This window comes from Ranitomeya imitator, chromosome 1 (assembly GCF_032444005.1).
Source record: "Ranitomeya imitator isolate aRanImi1 chromosome 1, aRanImi1.pri, whole genome shotgun sequence".
Lineage (NCBI taxonomy): Eukaryota > Metazoa > Chordata > Amphibia > Anura > Dendrobatidae > Ranitomeya > Ranitomeya imitator.
In genome coordinates this window covers 762500156-762520023 of record NC_091282.1, presented here as the reverse complement: position 1 = coordinate 762520023, position 19868 = coordinate 762500156, and the positions used below count along the sequence as shown (strand labels likewise).

The window sequence follows — 19868 nt, the reverse complement described above, 5'->3', positions numbered from 1 at the left end:
TAAAAAAAATTTGAAAAAAAGTCTGATTATTTTATCAACAATTTTGGGGCAATTTTTGGGGGGTTAAGTACACATTTCAATATTTTCAGACTCCATCAAGGTCAATTTGGTGTGAGCTATTTCCTTTTCTGGTAAAAAATAATATTAAAAAATGTATTCTTATAATGTATTTTTTATGCAAATAATTTTACGAATAATTTTCTTTTATTTTCTGCTTAAAGGAATTTTTTTTTAAAGGGCACCTGTCAGAAGTTTTTTTTTTTTTTACATATACAAGTAGTGGTACAGCTTTTAGAAGCATTTATTCCGCTAAGAAAAATTACATATTTTTTGGTAAAGATCCAATGTGCCAGTAATGAGAATTGTAGAGTAGAAGTCACATGCAAATCAGGCTGGAAGTGCAATGGGGGTGTGACAAAAAAAAAAAGCTTTTCACGTGCACTGACACGCCCCCAATGCACTTCTAACCTGATTTTCATTAGATTTCTTATGTGCATCAAATCTCTAAAAAAAAATAGATATTTTTCTTTATCGAAGGACACAATTCTATATGTAAAAACCCAATTAACGGTGTCCTTTTTACATTCTTTTAATGAGGGTAAAAAAAAGAAAATTTTGGCAATATAGTATGTGGGAAAAGTATTTGGCATAATAAGCACCTAAAAAAAGCATGACTCTAGCAAGGTCTTCAGGGGATAATCTATGCATTTTTATTATTTTTTTTCCTATTCCATAGCATAATTCTATTGAATATAATTGGCGGCTCTCGGCGGATTATCGGCCTGGATATCACTAGGAGATGTTACCCCATTTTTTTTCCCTTTAAGTCCAAATAATAAAGTGCATCTTGAAAACAATTATGCAGAATACATTCCTGGGCGCCCCCCGCATACAGTCACACTGTTTACAGATTACACCATTGTTACATATAGAACATAATTATCCTTCAAAGCTTCCATCCTAATTTAAGGATTAAAAGGACAATTTTCAATGTTAATGCACCTCGTCGCTGGAACACGAGCAGACACCCGTCGGGCACTTCATAGGAGCAATCTGGCTGGGGTTGCGGAATTAGATCCGTGGCCGTCATAGGGGGGCAGTACAGGAAAACTCTGTGCGGGAGAGAAAAAAAGTAATTGTTTGTTTTCTTCCCTTGGAACTTTTATAATAGAGGACAAAGTGTAAAAAAAAAAGTCTGAGAAATAAATAAAAAATAGTTAAAAATTCATAAAAGTGAACATGAGGTTCTTAGCCACGGTGAACCGCTCAGCTGGCTCCTAACCTAAAAGGTGCGCGGACCACCACCGAAACGACATCGGGATCCAACAGCACCCATGCTGAAAAGCAAAGCCCCCATGGCTTCAGGTCACAGCACCCCAGCAGGCACGCAGCTTAATATAGTATCCCCGAACTTCTGTACCTCCACATGCCTCTAGTGTCATAAATAATTGTTTCTGTCATTTAAAGGGTTATTCCATCTTCATAAATGGGTACTGTCGGATACAGCTTTTTAGAGCAATTTTCTAATTTACAGCTTATTAAAACTTTCAGCCGTTCTTGAGATATTAACACTTTTATTTACAGCTCGTTGCCTTGGAGACCGACCACCGCTGTTAGACGGCATTACATGCACAGCGCATCCAAGTTCTTTTCTATTGCACTGTTTGGAAGCTGGCCAGGATCGTTTGTTTCTTTCCTAATTTCCAGACAGCTGTCTGAACAGTGCTTTTCAAGTTAGACAGCAGCGGTGGTCGGTCTCCTAGACAACGAGCTGTAAACAAGAAAAAAGTATTAATATCTCAAGAACGGCTACAAGTTTTAAAAATAAGTAAATTGCAAAAGTGCTTGTTTTTACAAGAACTATCCAGCAATATTCATCTATGTAGATGGGGAAAACTCTTTAATGGAAGTCTGTCAGCAGAAAATCACTGTTCAAACCAAGCATAGCCTGAGCCATGCAGTGCACCTCCTATTTGTTTTCATTTTATCTCCGACTACCCTAAAGTCAAAGATGTCAATCGGTGCAGTTAGGTGCGAAGATAAATGGAAACCATCTACCGTAGATAAGAAAGTACATTGAACTGCTTGTCAACGTCAAGTGCCTGTGCTTGGTTTGAACAGTCATTTTCTGCTGACAGACTCCTTTTAATGTAGAATAGATATTTGGGAAACATTCTCAAACATTCACTTTAGTCAGTTTTTTTTTTTTTTTTTTTTTTTACTAAGCCTTGTCCTGTCCCTATGGTTAGCCCCACTGTCCAAGCAGTGCAATACCGCACAGTCCGGGGCACCATATGGCAGCACACAGAGTGTCTAGCTCTGTAGTACCAAACAAATGATGTGAATATATTCATTATACTAATGCTGAATATTTTGAATACGGTATTTAATTTAATGCAACATTTTTATGTTTTTTTATTTGCCTGCAATGTCCATTTCATGTGGTCGTAGTCGCCGGCAGGACCAATGGGAGAAACACAGAACGTGAATATTTTCCAACTTGTATTTATGCAAATGGACAAAACGGCTCCGAAATAACTTATTCCTAATAAATAATCAAATTCCTTTGTATAACTGCAAATCTAACAAATCTGAAACCTACTCGTCCTGTGGGGGGTTAAAAATAAATAAATAAACTGCGACGTAAATCAATAAAACAGTGTCACCTAGTGGCCAAATGCAGTCATCATGCTAATAATATTTAGCATTATATTTTATTAATAGCGATAATTTTTAATTATTATTTATAGAATTACAGTGTTATACTCCAGAGAATGAGGAAAAAAAAAATATTTGCGTACATGATTCAAATAATTCTCGGCACATTTCTTTTTGCACAAAAGTAAGAAGACGAAAAAAGAGGACAGGACAAAAAATGAAAAGTAGATAATAATTATAATAAGTAGTCATAAAATAATAAAAATACTAAACAACATTTATAAGTAAAAAATAATAGAAAATACTACTCTACTACTACTACTACTACTACTACTACTACTACTAATAATAATAATAATAATAAACTATTAATTAGATAATAAACAATAATTAAACATAATAATAAGAACAAATAATAATAAACAGAAATAATACTACTACTAATGATAAAATAACCAATAATAATTAGATAATAGTAAACAATAATAATAAAACACAATAATAATAATAATAATAATAAGTATAGTCATAAACAACAATAATATATTTAATAATTAATAATAAACAATAATAAATAGATGATAATAATAAACAAGTAGATAATAGTAAACAATAATAAGTAGATCATAATTATAATAAGTATTAATAAAATCATAAAAATAATAAACTGCAATAATAAATAGGTAATCATAAATAATAATAAGTAGGTGATAATAATAATACTATAATTAGTAAATAATAATAAACAGCAATGGTCAAATACATGGTCAATTTATCATCAAATTGCCTTTAAATCTAAAAACATGAAAAATCTCATAAAAACCATCAATGAATATAATAAATAATAATATAAAAATGCTAATTTAATAAACAAACTTTTTAGTGATGTTTAATAGTTTTTTTAATTAAAGAATGCTAAAAAACACAATTTAAACATTCAAATTAAAGTCAAGAGCTGTGAATGTAAACTGTAATTTCGACATATCTGTTCTTGGAATGAATATGAAATACGCTGGACTCATTGCCTGTCATAATAAATAACCTTACCTGTCCGGAATAATGGGGTTTGATGGCTTCATGTTGTCTCTGATAGGTTTGGAGTCCATCTTATGGGGTTAATGTACCCGACCAACATCATTTTTTACTAGATGACCTCACAGATGCTTAGCGCTAATGTATTTCTCTGCCGCCGTGCACCTAAAGCCTCTGTTATATCATATACTGAATCCATCATTTACGGTCAAACACTCCACAGCGCTCTTCAACCGCAAACTAAGAGAAATACTAAAATGAGGCTTCCACCTGTGATGTCTGTTTTGGGCTTTCCTTGTCTTGGTCAGATAAATATTTGATAAACTTGTGAATCAAAATGTAAGAAAAAAAACATTAATTAAAATGAGAAATGTATTACAATAATAAAGTCTACTAGTTTTATGGACACCTTTAGAGTGTTTTCTATTTCTAAATGCATGCATCTTGGACTAAAAAATATTTTAATTCCAAATTTTGCACCGTTTGCTTTTTAATGCTGGCTGTAGAATGAGCTCACCGAGGATCCATCAGTGAGCTCATTCTGACAGGAGAGTGTTTACATCTTTTATCTGTGCTTTTCTCAGCTGATTTATGAGTTCAGCTCGACTTTTTACGAGGTTTGTGGTCTTAAATCAACTGAGAGGAGCTCTGAAAAAAAGACAGATAAAAGAGATGCAAGCTCTGTTATCCAAAAGTGCTCACTGATGGATTCTTAGTTAACTCTTTGTGCAGCCAGCAATAAGCAAAGAAGCAAACAGCCTTAAAAGCCAAAGGGTGCTTAATAAATACATTTTTAATGAAATCCAGTTGCAAAAATTCCCTTTAGTTCAAAATACATACATTTAAGAAAATAAAATTGCCAACGAAAGTTTTTTATACAACTGGAATCTTTTTGCCTGGTGTAAATGCCGCTGGTCTGAATCTGGTGTTGTTTTTCTTTTGTTCCTGCTCCTCTCCGTTCCTGAGATATGGCCATCTTTTCCTTATATATAAATTTAGTTTTGTTAGACAAGTGGGTGTTGTCTTCAACTCTTCTCTGTGAGCATGTTCTTGGGGATAACGCCCACTTGGCTGAAAAGACTAAATTAATATACAGCGAAGTGGGGGCCTTATTTCAGGAACGGAGAGGAGCAGGAACAAAAGAAAAACAGCGCCGGATTCAGGAGAACAGCGGCATTCACACCAGGTAACTACATGCTGATGGCAAGGGAAAGCTGAATGACAACTCTTTGTATGGGCCTCAACAACTACTCAGGGTGACAACTGAAGTGGTCACCTAACAGTCAAATGGATTCTTATTTATATTTTTCGGACTACTGTGAGTCTAGTTCTTCATTGCAACATTCTCAGCTATTATATAATTTCAGAACCGTTCCGGAACTCGGGAATATTAAGAATATTGTGTAGCGATCTTCAGATTTCTAGTCTCCGAGCTTTCCCGGTGATAGAGGGCTGTTGGCACAGATCCTGTTGGAGTGCTGGATATGTGGGTGTTCGAGCAAATTGTGGAGGATTATTTATATTTAGAATAACTGGAAGTTGTAACAATTAAAAATACAAAAGATATTTACAAATAAACATTGTGTGTCGGAGTTTAGTCTCTTCCATGCACATTCTTATGTCTGCTGCCATCGTCAGACTGGAGCACATTGGGCCCACCAGTGAAAATCGTTCTTGGGGCCCACTATGTAGAAATAAATACCACCGATAGCGGTACGCTAATATCAGGGTATAATATAAGGTGGTGAACGTCTTAATTATGTAGAATATAATGTAGCCCCCTCACAGAATATAATGCAACTCTCATAGAATATAATGTAGCCCCCCTCATAGAATATAATGTAGACCCCCTCATTACCCTCTCCACCACCTCCATCATTGTCCTCATCACCACCTCCATCATTGCCTTCTCACCCACCACCCCATCATTGCCCTTTCCACCACCTCTATCATTGCTTTCTCCCCATCACCCACATCATTGCCTATTAAACCACCTCCATCATTGCCTCCTCCCCACCATCACATCATTGTCCTTGCCACCACAACCATCATTGCCTTCACCACCACCACCTCCATCATTGCCTTCTCCTCCACAACCCCCATCATTGCTCTTTCCACCACCTCTATGATTGTCTTCTCACCTACCACCCACATCATTGCCCATTCCTCCACCTCCATCATTGCCTTTCTCCCCCACCACCTCCATCATTGCCTCCTCCCCTACCACCCCCATTGTACTTTCCATCACCTCCATTATTATCCTCTCCACCACCTATACACACACACACACCTCTCTGCACGTTCCCCCACAGACACACACAAACCTCTCTGCACGTTTCCTTGCAGACACACACACACACACACACACACCCCTCTCTGCATGTTCCCCCACAGAGACACACACACAGCACCACTCACCTCTCCGCACGTTCCCTAGCAGCATCTTCATCGCTGGCAGCTTTCTATCTGGCACAGCCGCGCGCTGAATGCTGACGTCATCCAGCTGTGCTGCAGTATCAGACAGGAAGTGCCGGACATGAAGCAGAACAAATCCCTTCAGCTCCACTTCGCTGACATTTTCTCCCGTAGGCAGTGGAGCTGCAGGCATCGCTCCCTGCCCGCCGCACATGAGGGCAATCTGGCCAGGGGCCTCCCAGAGCCTCAGGGCCACATAAAAAGGCCAGATTTCCATCAGTGTTAATGAGTCGCCCACCAGGGCGTGGGGTACCTGGTACCGGGTCCAGTGTTCACAGGAGGATGTCACGTGGCGGCAACACGGTCCATGGCCCTGGGCCCCCATGTAAAAGGAAAATTGAATAAAGTTTATGTTCTTGACGCCACCTGTGGTATTCGATCAGTGGGGACCGACGCTGCTTTACGGGGTCCTCTGGGGTGATGTTGTAGCAGCTAGATGGTGTAACTTCCCACAGGTGAAGTATATCCCCAGAGCTCCCAGTGTGTAGATGGTAGATGGTGAGAGGCGCAGTGAAGAACGAGGACACATGATTGCAGTCTCTTTACCTGATTTACTGACGACTTCAGGCAACCGCAGTCCAGGGTACCAGATCACAGGGCAGGCAGGGTCCAGCCGACTTGGGGCAAGTTGGGAGTTCCCTTATCCAGGTGGAGTTAAAAGCCTTCCTCTAGCGCTGTGGTGTTGCAGTCCCTTACTGTCTATGGCTACTGAAAAGGTTCTCACTGTTCTTCTCTGTCCCCCATATAGGATAGGACATAAACCCGTATGGCAAGTGACTCGAGCCTTTTTAAAGGTACTCTATCATGTCCCGGGTGTTGAGGTGGACATGTAACTTGCAGTTCAGCTGTACTGCCGGTCTCTGCTGTAAGTCGTAGAGTCCCTTACAACCTCGGTGTTACGGCTACCAGTTATCTTTGCCTCAGTGGGAGGCAGCCCATTCACAACTGGTCTCCCCTGATATCACTCTCCTGTGCTTTGCTCTCCTGCACGCTCACTGCAATCTGTTCTGCTTTTGGTATTATCTCTGTCCAGGAACTGCAGCACTTTCTTGTGGCTGCACGGCCCCTCATACGTTCTTCCTGCCTCAGACTGCTCCAGTCTGCTCTCCGGCACTATCTGACTGATTCTCCCTGACTTTCCCTCCAAATCACAATATATATAGGGGAATCACCTAGGAATAGGATAAAAATAGGATCAAAAGCTCCCACTTGTGGCCTGGAGTGTGAACATGTTGCATGTTTGTGTTCACCTGGTGAAAGTTATCCTTCCTTGCCTCCAAGCGTAACATCACTCTCCCCGTGAGGAAAGCAATGTCACTGTGATGACCAGGACCCTGGGGCGCCACACTAGCCAACTGCAGGGGCCCCCCTCAACCTCCGTTGCAGCCGCACTGGCTTTACATGTGGTATGTTAGCTGCAGCCTGCGGCTAACAGTGAAATGAATATTCACCCCTCTCCACGCCCATGGGGGCATGGGGAAGAGTGAATAGTCATTTCTCTTTAGCAGCAGGGACCGGCTTCTGCCTCCTGTCTCCCGCTGCTGTTCTGATGGCATCGGGCGGGCACCCCTGACTCAGGGACCCCATAGCAGCTGCATGGTGTGCTGCTATTAGCAACACGCCACTGGCTGGGGGCCCCTGGAGCAGCGGAGGCCCTAGGCAGCTGCCGGCCTTGTATGCCAGCAGGTGTCAGCGCCTTGGCCCACTGAAGAATCCTCCGGGTGTCCGGTGGGCCAGTCTGACGCTGTCTTCTTCACAGTAGATTTGGAATGAGACATTAAAACGGCTAGAAGGCTACAGTTACTGGAGAGACACCAGACATTGTCACCCCTTCCTTAAAGGGAATCCATCGGCAGGTTTTTGCCACCTAACCTGAGAGCTGTGTGATGTAGGGGTAGAGACCCTGATGTGTCACTTACTGGCCTGCTTGATGCAGTTTTGATAAAATCTCAGTTTTATCAGCAGGAGATTATCACTAGAGGACTAGTAAACCTTCTGCCAGGCAGTCCATCACCAAACCCACCACTGATTGGTTTTCTGTGTACACTGTGCATAGGCAGAAAGCTGCCAATCAGTGATGTCGGAGGGGTCATACAGAGCTCAGCATTCAGGGAACTGCTAGAGAAAACAGTGATTTTATCAAAACTACAGCAAGCAGCCCAGAAAGTAACACATTACTGGAATCAGAGTCTTTGCCCCTATATTATGCTGCTTTCAGATGCAAAAACTTGGTGATAAATTTCGTTTATACTGGCCTTAAAGGATATCTGTTACTAGGATTATATGGCTGATCTGAGAGCAGCAGAGACTAACTGGGTCAGCTGCAGTCCTCGTGTCTATAAGGGGCTGCCTATCTCGCCCTATAGCCATTGATTGGAGAGGACTTTGTGGTAAGATGTCCAGTAAGCGACCCAGCAATGGAATTGGGGTTTTTGTTGATTTTGGATGTAACACTGTTATGTTATATGCAAACAATGGATAGAACTCGAGAAAGTGTCAGAGACTCAGAGCCCACTTCGCCAGTGTGGCCACTGGACCCGGTGTGCACTACATGTATGGGACAGGCTCCGGATGACTGTTATGCAGTCAACATCTGCCACTAACAGCAGAGATTGGAGCCAGCGCAGATCACAGCAGTTTAACCCCTTAGATGCCGCTGTCAATTGTGACAGGAGCATTTAACAGGTAGGAATTGGGGGATTGTCCCTTTTGATGCCCATGGGCCCTCTGCTCGCAGCTCAATTGTGGGGTTGTGATGACGTAATTGCAGTCAGGTTCTACTGACTTCTCTGAGTCTGCTTATTTTTACACCAATGAAGCTCAGCCTGTGGTGATTTTAGAATCTACTATATAATTGTCTAAGGGTCACTTCCGTCTGTCTCTGTCTGTCTGTCACGGATATTCATTCGTCGTGGCCTCTGTCTGTCATGGAAATCCAAGTCGCTGATTGGTCGCGGCACAACAGCCATGACCAATCAGCGACGGGCACAGTCCGGAAGAAAATGGCCGATCCTTACTCCCCGCAGTGAGTGCCTGGCGCCCACATACTCCCCTCCGGTCACCGCTCACACAGGGTTAATGCCGGCGGTAACGTGAAGCGCCCCCAAGGGCTGTGAGGTACTCGGATCCGGGCCCTTCTGTCTCAGTGGGGATGTCATGGTGGCTGACCCAGTCCGTGGCCCTCGGGAGGTCCGTTTATGAAATGGGGGAAAGGTATTTAAAGGGATGATGTTCGTGACGCCACCTGTGGTATTCGGTCAGGGTGACCGACACTGCTTAGGGGTCCGCTGGGGTGATGTTATGGCAGCTGGAATGTATACCTTCCCACAGGTGAAGTATATCCCCAGGGCTTCCCAGAGTGTAGATGGTGATGGTGGATGATGTAAGGCGCAGTGAATAACGAGGACAAAAGGTTGCAGTCTCTTTACCTTTACTGAAGTCTTCAGCATCCACAGTCCCATGGGCGGACATACCGCCTGTTCAACCTGTGCAACCGCACAGGGGCCCAGAGCGGGAGGGGGCCCCCAACGAGCATACAAAGCAGTGAATGTGAGTGACTGCCGGCGGTAGTATTACTGCTAACAGGAGAAGCAGGGGGGCCCACTCTGCTGCACGCATGTGATATGACAGTTAAACGGGCCCCCCTCCTCACCTGCTAGCATATATTATGCTGCTGTCCAGCCGGCTGTCACTGCTGTGGTCTGCGGTGAGGTGACGGGTGGCAGACGCTGGACCAGGAAGAGAGGAGTCACTGAAGCTTGCTCAGGACCTGTGATGAGATCACAGGAGGGGAGGAGTCAGGACTCACATGATCAGGGGCCTCCGTGTATTGCAGGACTCTGCTGTGCTGTCATGGTGCTAGACGGTAAGCTTATGTGTAATGTCAGGAGTTGTTTACAGTGTGGATGTAGCAGAGCCGTGTGTGTGTGTGTACGAGGTGTACAGAGTGGAGCCGTGTGTGTATCAGGTGTACAGAGCGTAGCCATGTGTGTGTATGAGGTGTACGGAGCGGAGCCGTGTGTGTGTATGAGGTGTATGGAGCGGAGCCGTGTGTGTGTATGAGGTGTACGGAGCGGAGCCGTGTGTGTGTATGAGGTGTACGGAGCGGAGCCGTGTGTGTGTATGAGGTGTACGGAGCGGAGCCGTGTGTGTGTATGAGGTGTACGGAGCAGAGCCGTGTGTGTGTATGAGGTGTACAGAGCGGAGCTGTGTATGCAAGGTGTACGGAGCAGAGCCGCGTGTGTAGGAGTAAATATGTGTGGCCATTATACAGTATGTAGTATCATGTGGGGCCATCATACAGTATGTAGCATCATGTGTGGCCATTATACAGTATGTAGCATCATGTGTGGCCATCATACAGTATGTAGTATCATGTGTGGCCATCATACAGTATGTAGTATCATGTGTGGCCATTATACAGTATGGAGCATCATATGTGGTCATTATACAGTATGGAGCATCGTGTGTGGCCATTATACAGTATGGAGCATCATGTGTGGCCATTATACTGTATGGAGCATCATGTGTGTGGCCATTATACAGTATGGAGCATTATGTGTGGCGATTATACAGTATGGAGCACTGTGTGGCCATTATACAGTATGGAGCATCATGTGTGGCCATTATACAATATGGAGCACTGTGTGACCAGATTTTTTTGATTATAATTACTGTTTATGAAACAGTGTGATCAGCAATGCTAAATGGCTGTGGTTCGGATGTGGATATGAGTGTGACTAGTTGTGAAATGGGTGTGGTCAGAGGCATGGCTTAATATTTGCCGTGGTTCGCTGCACGCGCCGCAAACTTTATCCCTCTTTCCCCTCTTCAAAAGTTGGGAGGTATGCTTTAACTGCGCCCCTACTTGTATATGTTTGAGGAAAAGGGGTGTGTGAATGGGTGTGGCTTACAAAATGGGTGTGGTTTTCCTACACACAAACACAGAACCTGTTGTTAAAAATTTGAATCCCACTCCTGCCTATATGTTTACATAACTTTGTTGCGCTATTGGGGGGGGGGGGCCCGGGAAGATTGCAGAGGGCCACTGTGCAAGAAGTCTGTGTCCGCCCCTGCACAGTCAAGAGTAGGGACCACAGGGTAGGCAGAGTCCGGCTGGTCTGAAGGCAAATCCAGAGTCCCCTTATCCAGGTGGAATTCAATAGCCTTCCTATGCGCACAGTAACACAGTAGGTCCCTACTTGCATAAGCTCCAATAAGGTCCTCACTGTTCTTACTCCTCTCACTGTTCCCCGTAGTCGGATAGAACAAAACACATATGACTGGTGGCCTGAGGCTTTTTATAGGGACCCTAGAGACGCCCCGGCCTCCACAAGTTGCCACCGTGCCTCCTGTGTATGATGGGTCGGACAGCCAATGTGGAATCAACTGCCCTGCCAGTCTCTGAAGTAAAGCGTAGAGTCTATTACGCCCTCGGTATGCTGGCTACCGGTTCTGCGCTTCAGAAGGAGGCAGCCTCTCACAGGACAGGTCTCCTTCTGGTTTCCTCTCCTTTTGCTATGACTTTGTTTCTCACTCACTGCAATACACTTCTCTTCAATGTCTCTTCCTTTGGATGCTGCCACACGTGGGGCAGGCGGAGCTCCGTGGACCCTCATCCTCCTCAGACCGCAATCTGGATCTGACTGGAGATCACTCCAGCCAGCTCGACCTGGAGACCTTTGTGCCTCGGTCTAAAGCCAGGTACTCCCTAACTTTCCCTCCAACTACCAGTTTTACCTCACTCTGAGGAGTGGCCTAGTAAATAGAACCTTTGCTCCCGCTGGTGGCTGGAGTGTGAAGTGTGTGTAGTGGTTGTGATACCTGGACAGAAGATCTCCTTCATTGCCTTCAGACGTAACATCACTCCCCTGGTGGAAGAATAACATTACTGCAACAAACCAGGACTCTGGGGCGCTGCAAACACACTCTGTAAGCGCTGCTATTAACCCTGTGTGTCCCCAACTTTTTACTATTGATGCTGCCTATGCGGCATCAATAGTAAAAAAAATGTAATGTTAAAAATAATAAAAAAACAAAAAACCTGCTATTCTCACCCTCCATCGTCGTGTCCTCTCCTCGGCAGTGCAAGCGGCAGGTTCCGGGGGCAAGGATGGTATGCGAGAAGGACCTTCCATGACGTCACAGTCATGTGACCACAACGTCATCACAGGTCCTGAGCTCATCCAACCGTGGGACTGGAAGCTGCCGCCTGCACCGCACACAGGCGACAGGATTACAAGGGCTCCCTCGGAAGGTGAGTATATGTTTATTTTTTATTTTAACTCTTTTTTTAACCTGTGACATACGTGTCTGGGCAATATACTATGTGGCTGGGCAATATACTACGTGACTGGCCAATATACTACGGGACTGGGCAGTATACTACGTGGCTGTGCTGTATACTACATATCTGTGCTGTATACTACATCGCTGTGCAATATACTATGTCGCTGGGCAATATACTACGTGACTGGGCAATATACTACGTGGCTGGGCAATATACTACGTGGCTCTGTGCTGTATACTACGTGGCTGGGCAATATACTACGTGACTGGGCAATATACTACATGGGCTGGGCAATATACTACGTGACTGGGCAATATACTACATGACTGGGCAACATACTACGTAGCTGGGCAATATACTACGTGGCTGGGCAATATACTACGTGGCTGGGCAATATACTACGTGGCTGGGCAATATACTACATGGCTGGGCAATATACTACATGGCTGGGCAATATACTACGTGTCTGTGCTGTATACTACGTGGCTGGGCAATATACTACGTGACTGGGCAATATACTATGTGGTTGGGCAATATACTATGTGGTTGGGCAATATACTACGTGGTTGGGCAATATACTATGACTGGGCAATATACTACGTGGCTGGGCAATATACTATGTGGTTGGGCAATATACTATGTGGTTGGGCAATATACTACGTGGTTGGGCAATATACTACGTCGCTGGGCAATATACTACGTCGCTGGGCAATATACTATGTGGTTGGGCAATATACTACGTCGCTGGGCAATATACTACGTGGCTGGGCAATATAGTACGTGACTGGGCAATATACTACGTGGTTGGCCAATATACTACGTGACTGGCCAATATACTACGTGGCTGGGCAATATACTACGTGACTGGGCAATATACTACGTGGCTGGGCAATATACTACGTAGCTGGGCAATATACTACGTGACTGGGCAATATACTACGTGACTGGGCAATATACTACGTGACTGGGCAATATACTACGTTGCTGGGCAATATACTACGTGGCTGGGCAATTTACTATGTGGGCTGGGCAATATACTACGTGGACAAGCATATTCTAGAATACCCGATGCGTTAGAATCGGGCCACCATCTAGTACACTATATAACAATATTTCAATCACATGTTCACTGACAAAAAAAGGAAAAATATTTAAAAAGAAAATTTAAAAAATTGAATTTCAGCTCTTTTCCCTTTTCCCACACAGTATAGATAAAATGAAAAAAAAAAAAGAATATATTTGGTATTGCTGCGTGTATAACTGTCCAAATTAATAAAATATCCAAACATTTATCCCATATAGTGAAAGCCAAAATGGAAAAATCAAAATGGCTGAATTTCTTGTTTTTTTGCCCCAGGTAAATAAATGGAATTCATGGATATCAGAAAGTTGTTACTGGTTTTGCATTGTGGGACCAGGATCTCCCTAACTGGGAGGTATGGAGTCCTAAAAGATCCACCAGTTGCTGGATGACATCCTCCTCCTTCCATATTAATAAGACGTTGAGTGCTGTCCCCTGGCAGTGTATCCTCGCTCCTGCGTTATTTACACGTTCTGTATGGCGGCAGTAGAAGCGCGGAACGTGTTGGTCCTTTATAAATAAACACAGCCCGGTATTTTTACGTCTGCAAACTGGAACCACATGAAACAGCCCGAGAGAAAATAAATACTAAGTTAGGACTCTCCGAATGTGACTGGTGTAAATTACCCAAATTACCTGGCCCTCAAATGTCATTTCTCAACATTGTTTGAAATGATGATAGCAACAGTTTGGGTGCAAAAACCACCCATACATTTCTTGCTACAAAATTATTAACCCCTTTTGGGAAGCGAACGAGCTTAGCGGAATAGAAATCCACAGACGAATATAAAATAACATTAAAAAATAATCGAAAAGTCATCAACCAATATGGCCGCCGCTAGAGTCCCCAAAGGGGACTTGTCTGAAGAGGAATTCTATCTAGAAACAGGAAAGTCTGAGCCCTCTCTGACCATTCTAGCCTTGAGAAAACCTGGTTCACAGGGACGTGGCTTGAAGCTCCTGGGCCCCAATACAAAATCTATAACGAAGCCCCTATTGGCCATGTGATATTTATAATATTGGCATATGGTAGACCCCTAAATAAGTACAAAATCCTCTGCTAATTATTTTTTGATTATATCTTATCTATATCCGGACCTTTTACCATTTATACTGAGGGTAACTCTAATCTTGCTAACCAAACCCCTTAGATGCTGCGGTTAATAATGACCATGGGATCTAAACGGTTAGAGAAATTAAGTTCCCTTAAGTTCCCTTTTCCACCCCATTGGTGCTTCCAATGGGGTACCATTGGGTTTCCACAGTTCCCAGGGTGTCTAATGAAGACCCTCGGGATCGACCATCTTTGAACTTCTTTTGGCAGGTCCTAATAGGAATATTGGCAGGTCAATATTGCAGGGTATGATATTAGCAATAAAGCCTGGTCGAGTGACCGAACAGAACTAAAAAAAAAAAGAAAGACATGTAAAATGAAGCAAAATGTTTAAAAACAACAAAACAAATGTCAAAATAAAGAACAATATGTTTTATTACGTACATTACAATAAACTGTAAAAAGTTCAGCCATAACAGCACAAACTACAAGGCTTTATTTATCCACCGCGTTGAATGGCTTAAAAAATAACTAAGAAATAATGCAAGAAATTTGTTTTTTGTTTGTTTTTTCATTGAGCCTCCCCCAAAAAAGTCTGAAAATAGAAAAGAGTTTAAAGGAGTTAGCTCATTTGAAAAAACATATTGTCCATAGGCTCTATTAATCTTAAAATAGTCTTTAAAAGGTCTAGGTTTTTTAGGTTAATAGACAAAAGTTTTCTTAAAGGGTACAAGCTATTTTAAGCATTACATTTTGTTTGCAGGTAGTCACCACTAGGGGGAGCTTAGGATTTCTCATAATACACCAAATGCAATTATAGCAGTCTGCGGTATTCACCTGAGCTCCCCCTAGTGGTGGCTGCGGGCGGACAATGTTGTGCCTGGTACAAAATCAGTTTGTGCAATTCCAGAAATGTGTAACGGAGACAGATTAGAACAGTTTTAACATCTCAACTCCAATCCCATCTATGGAGCGCAACATTACACTAAATAATACCACTGCCGTTCCCCGTTTTCCAAACGGTTAGCTACAGGGAACAATAGATTGCAAACAATGATGTAAAGCAATTGGATATAAGCTAGAAGTTTAGTGTCCCTTTAAACAGAATCTGAGACTGCTATCATGTCCTTCGCCAATAAAATCTTAACCCCAAGTCTCCAAAGTCCAATGAAACCACCGATTCAATCTCTGATAACTTACCGTGCATTGATTCGTGCTCCCAATTTAATCATTGGGTCGATCATCCTAAACAAGTATAATGCACTGATTCAATCTACTTTGCCCAGTATATTGCACAGATTAAATCAGGTGTATAAAAAAACACATTGCTTCACCCCAGGAAGTATAATTCACCAGTTTAATCTTCTGTATCCATTAACATGCACTGATGCAATTTATTTTGCTCAGTATTGCACACCAGCTCAGTTTACCTTTAATATGGGGAGCACTGTATACAGACGAACGTGAACACCATTTCACTATCCCGTTAATAAAAATAAACAGTCATCTGTTTTTTATTTTTTTTGGTCCCTGAATTTTGCTCATGGGTAAATGATGTCTTCCATCAAGAAACAGTTCAGTCATCCAGTATATCTGCCTGCTGAATTTAAGTTTTGATGATTGGGATTTTTTTTTTGGAGTCTCATCCCAGAAAGGAGGTTTTTATGGTTTGGTGAGTTGATGACAAGCCATGCCTGCTCAAGAAGTATGGTTGGAGATATTAAGAAAGTTTCATGGCAATCCATGAAAGGGAGAGTTTGATGGTTTGATGGCAAGCCAAGGTTGCTCATCAAAGGAGAGTTTGATGGGTTGATGGTCAAGCCAAGGGAAATCACAAAGTGGAATTTGGGATGGCGAGATGTTTTCATGATCAGTCATAGGCACTCATCAAGGGTTTGATGGGTTGATGGCCAGTCAAGGGCACTGAAGAAATGTGTTTGGGGATTGTGGGATAGTTTAATGGTTAGTCAAGGGTGCTCATGAAAGGAGGCTTTCATGGGCTTATGGCCAATCAAGTGTGCTCTTCAAGGGAGGCTTTCATGGGTTTATGGCCAGTCAAGGTTGCTTATCTAAGGAGGCTTTCATGGGTCCATAAGCAGTCAAGGATGCTCATCAGGAAAGGCTTTTATAGTTCCATGGGAAGTTAACAATGCTCATCAGGGGAGGCTTTAATTGATTAATGGGTATTAAAGTGTGCTCATCAAAGGAGGGTTTGATAAGTTGATGGTCAGCCAACGTTGCTCAATTAGTGTGGTTTAGAGATGGTGGGACAGTTTAATGGACAACAAGGGGGCTTGTCAAGGCATGGTTTGATGGATGGATGACCAACTAAGGGCACTCCTAAAGGGAGGGTTTGATGGGTTGATAGCCAGCTAAGATCCAACAATTTAGTAGGAGTGTTAGGGTACCGTCACACAGTGGCATTTTGATCGCTACGACGGCACGATCCGTGACGCTCCAGCATCGTAACAATATCGCTCCAGCGTCGTAGACTGCTGTCACACTTTGCAATGTACGACGCTGGAGCGATAATTTCATGACGTATGTGCGATGTAGAAGCCGTTGGTTACTATGCGCACATCGTATACAATATCGTGCACACCTTTGTTACACCATGCGATCATGCCGCCACAGCGGGACACTAGACGACGAAAGAAAGTTTCAAACGATCTGCTACGACGTACGATTCTCAGCGGGGTCCCTGATCGCAGGAGCGTGTCAGACACAGCGAGATCGCTGGAACGTCACGGATATATCGCTGGAACGTCACGGATCGTGCTGTCGTAGCGATCAAAATGCCACTGTGTGACGGTACCCTTAGTGATGGTGGAGTGTTTTCATTGTTTGCGAAGGGCACTCAATAGTAGAGGAGGGGTTGATTGTACGATGATTTGACAGTCAGTGAAGTCCACGCAAGAAGTGTGCGTAGGTTGGTTGTGGAAGGATGTATTGTCAATCAGCTGAAGGCACTCCAAAGTATGTTTTGAAGGGAAAATAATATTTAGAACAGGAATAGAAGCCTGGTTTGATCTTCCATTCTCTTACACCTTCATCATTGCCCCTACGTACAAACCCAATTCAATCACCAATAATTATACATACAAGTAAGAAACCGCCAATTGGTTACACATTAAATAAGCTGGCAGCGGTGGGTTAACACACTCATATATAGAATTTTTTTCTTCTTTTTTATTCATAACACAGAAAGGGGCAGAGCAGAAGCTTCTTTGTAATCATGTCTATATTACCCTGTCATATGCATTAACTCAGACAGCCCTTATGTGCAATACATAAAATTGCCATCATTTTACTCTCTTTTGTCTTCTTACATTCCCATGAAGATGTGAGGCATCACTGTCTATCTCTGGCTTTTCTTTCCTTCCCCCTCCCTCCTTCATCTGCTTCCTTTAAACTTTTCTGCATGGAAGTGAAGAGTGTTTATATTCAAATAGCGGCCGGCAAATCTTCATTTTCTACCTTTTTTCTGACTCTCTTCTAAACCATTTGCGGAAATTTCGACAGAATCACTTTTCCTCCACTTTTCCCGCTGTTCTGTAGGTGATCTTCGTATGTGATGTGTATGAGATATTAAACTAACAGAGGTAGATTACGTACACATCTGCGCTGGGAAATTATACCCTACCCATTACCGGAGACAAAAGACGCCAATTACAGACTCTTATAATGTGAGAGATGGAACGTACAATATTTAGAGGGGATTGTTTCTAAGTGCCGCTGTGTGCACACAAAACAGCAAAAATATAAACCCGCAGATCAAATGAAATGGAGATAGCAATGTAAACCATGACCTAATCCGCTCTTCTGTGTCTGAGATGTCATCCAGACCAAGCACAGGTTAAAGCATGGATTTGTAAAGCCGGTATCGATATCAATTATCCGTATTCCACTACTGGTCCTGCAGATGAGATGTGAAGTTCATTTTTACTCTTTTTTTGGGGGGTATTATGCTTTCCTCCAGGTGGAAAAAAAAGTCTCCATACTATACCATGTCTCTTTCTAGAATACAGTGTTTGACTTACACTGTAGCAACCTACAGGTGGCACTAGAGAACCCATTTCTATCTTCCGGAGGTTCATTTGCATACTTTTTTTCTCTGGGAGCATTACATGTAAGACAAGATCTCCATAAGGAAAATCAGAGATACAGGAACATTAAAAGTGCATTATTCCATCTGTATTCTTCATCACCCATGGCAGCAAATTTATTTTTAAAATAACTAAAACAAAAGGTAATAAAATAACTAATACTCACCCCTGTAAAAAGGACCTGTTACCAAGTCAAAAATTGCCATTGAATGTACTTATTTTATTTCCGATGCTCCCTTGAGTATTTTGCTTTTTGTTTTCTTTAAATCCGTCATACGGTTCCAGAGATATGGGACGCTTATTTAGTGCAATTTTTTTACGGTACTTCCCCTAGGGGGTGTGACTCACAGAGAAATTATGCAGAGCTGACTAAAGACACACCCCAGAGGAACCAGTGAGTCACACCCCCATTAGCACTACATGAAAAGCCCTTATCTCTGGAACCGTATGATAGATTTAAAAAAGAACAAAACCAGAATACTCAGGGGAGCAGCAGGAATAAAAGAGCAAAAACTGGCAACTTTTGTCTTGGTGACAGAACCTTTGTAAGAAAATGTCATTGATCACCGCTATGGCAAATCACTAGACAGCATGTAATAAATGGAAGCATGGTCCATTTACAGGAACATACTTCATCTACTTCTGATAGGAATATGGGTATATCTATTGATCTGTATGGGGATTATGGGTGAAATATCACAAATACACATGCCCAGGAACATACTTCATCTACTTCTGATAGGAATATGGGTATAACTATTGATCTGTATGGGGATTATGGGTGAAATATCACAAATACACATGCCCAGGAATATATTTCATCTACTTCTGATAGGAATATGGGTATAATTATTGTTCTGTATGGGGATTATGGGTGAAATATCACAAATACACATGCCCAGGAACATACTTCATCTACTTCTGATAGGAATATGGGTATAACTATTGATCTGTATGGGGATTATGGGTGAAATATCACAAATACACATGCTCAGGAACATATACCCATATTCCTATCAGAAGTAGATGAAATATGTTCCTGAGCATGTGTATTTGTGATATTTCACCCATAATCCCCATACAGATCAATAGTTATACCCATATTCCTATCAGAAGTAGATGAAATATCTATTGATCTGTATGGGGATTATGGGTGAAATATCACAAATACAC

The 19868-nt window shown here is 42.6% G+C and overlaps 1 long non-coding RNA gene across 1 annotated transcript in view; it reads right to left on the bottom strand.

Moving 5' to 3' along the window:
- Positions 1 to 766: 766 nt before the first annotated feature.
- LOC138658093 (uncharacterized) overlaps positions 767 to 19868 on the bottom strand; it is a 159324-nt gene continuing 140222 nt past the window's right edge. Inside the window, exon 3 of the long non-coding RNA XR_011317336.1 lies at positions 767 to 1112. This is a non-coding gene — a long non-coding RNA (uncharacterized lncRNA). The remainder of the gene's footprint in view (positions 1113 to 19868) is intronic.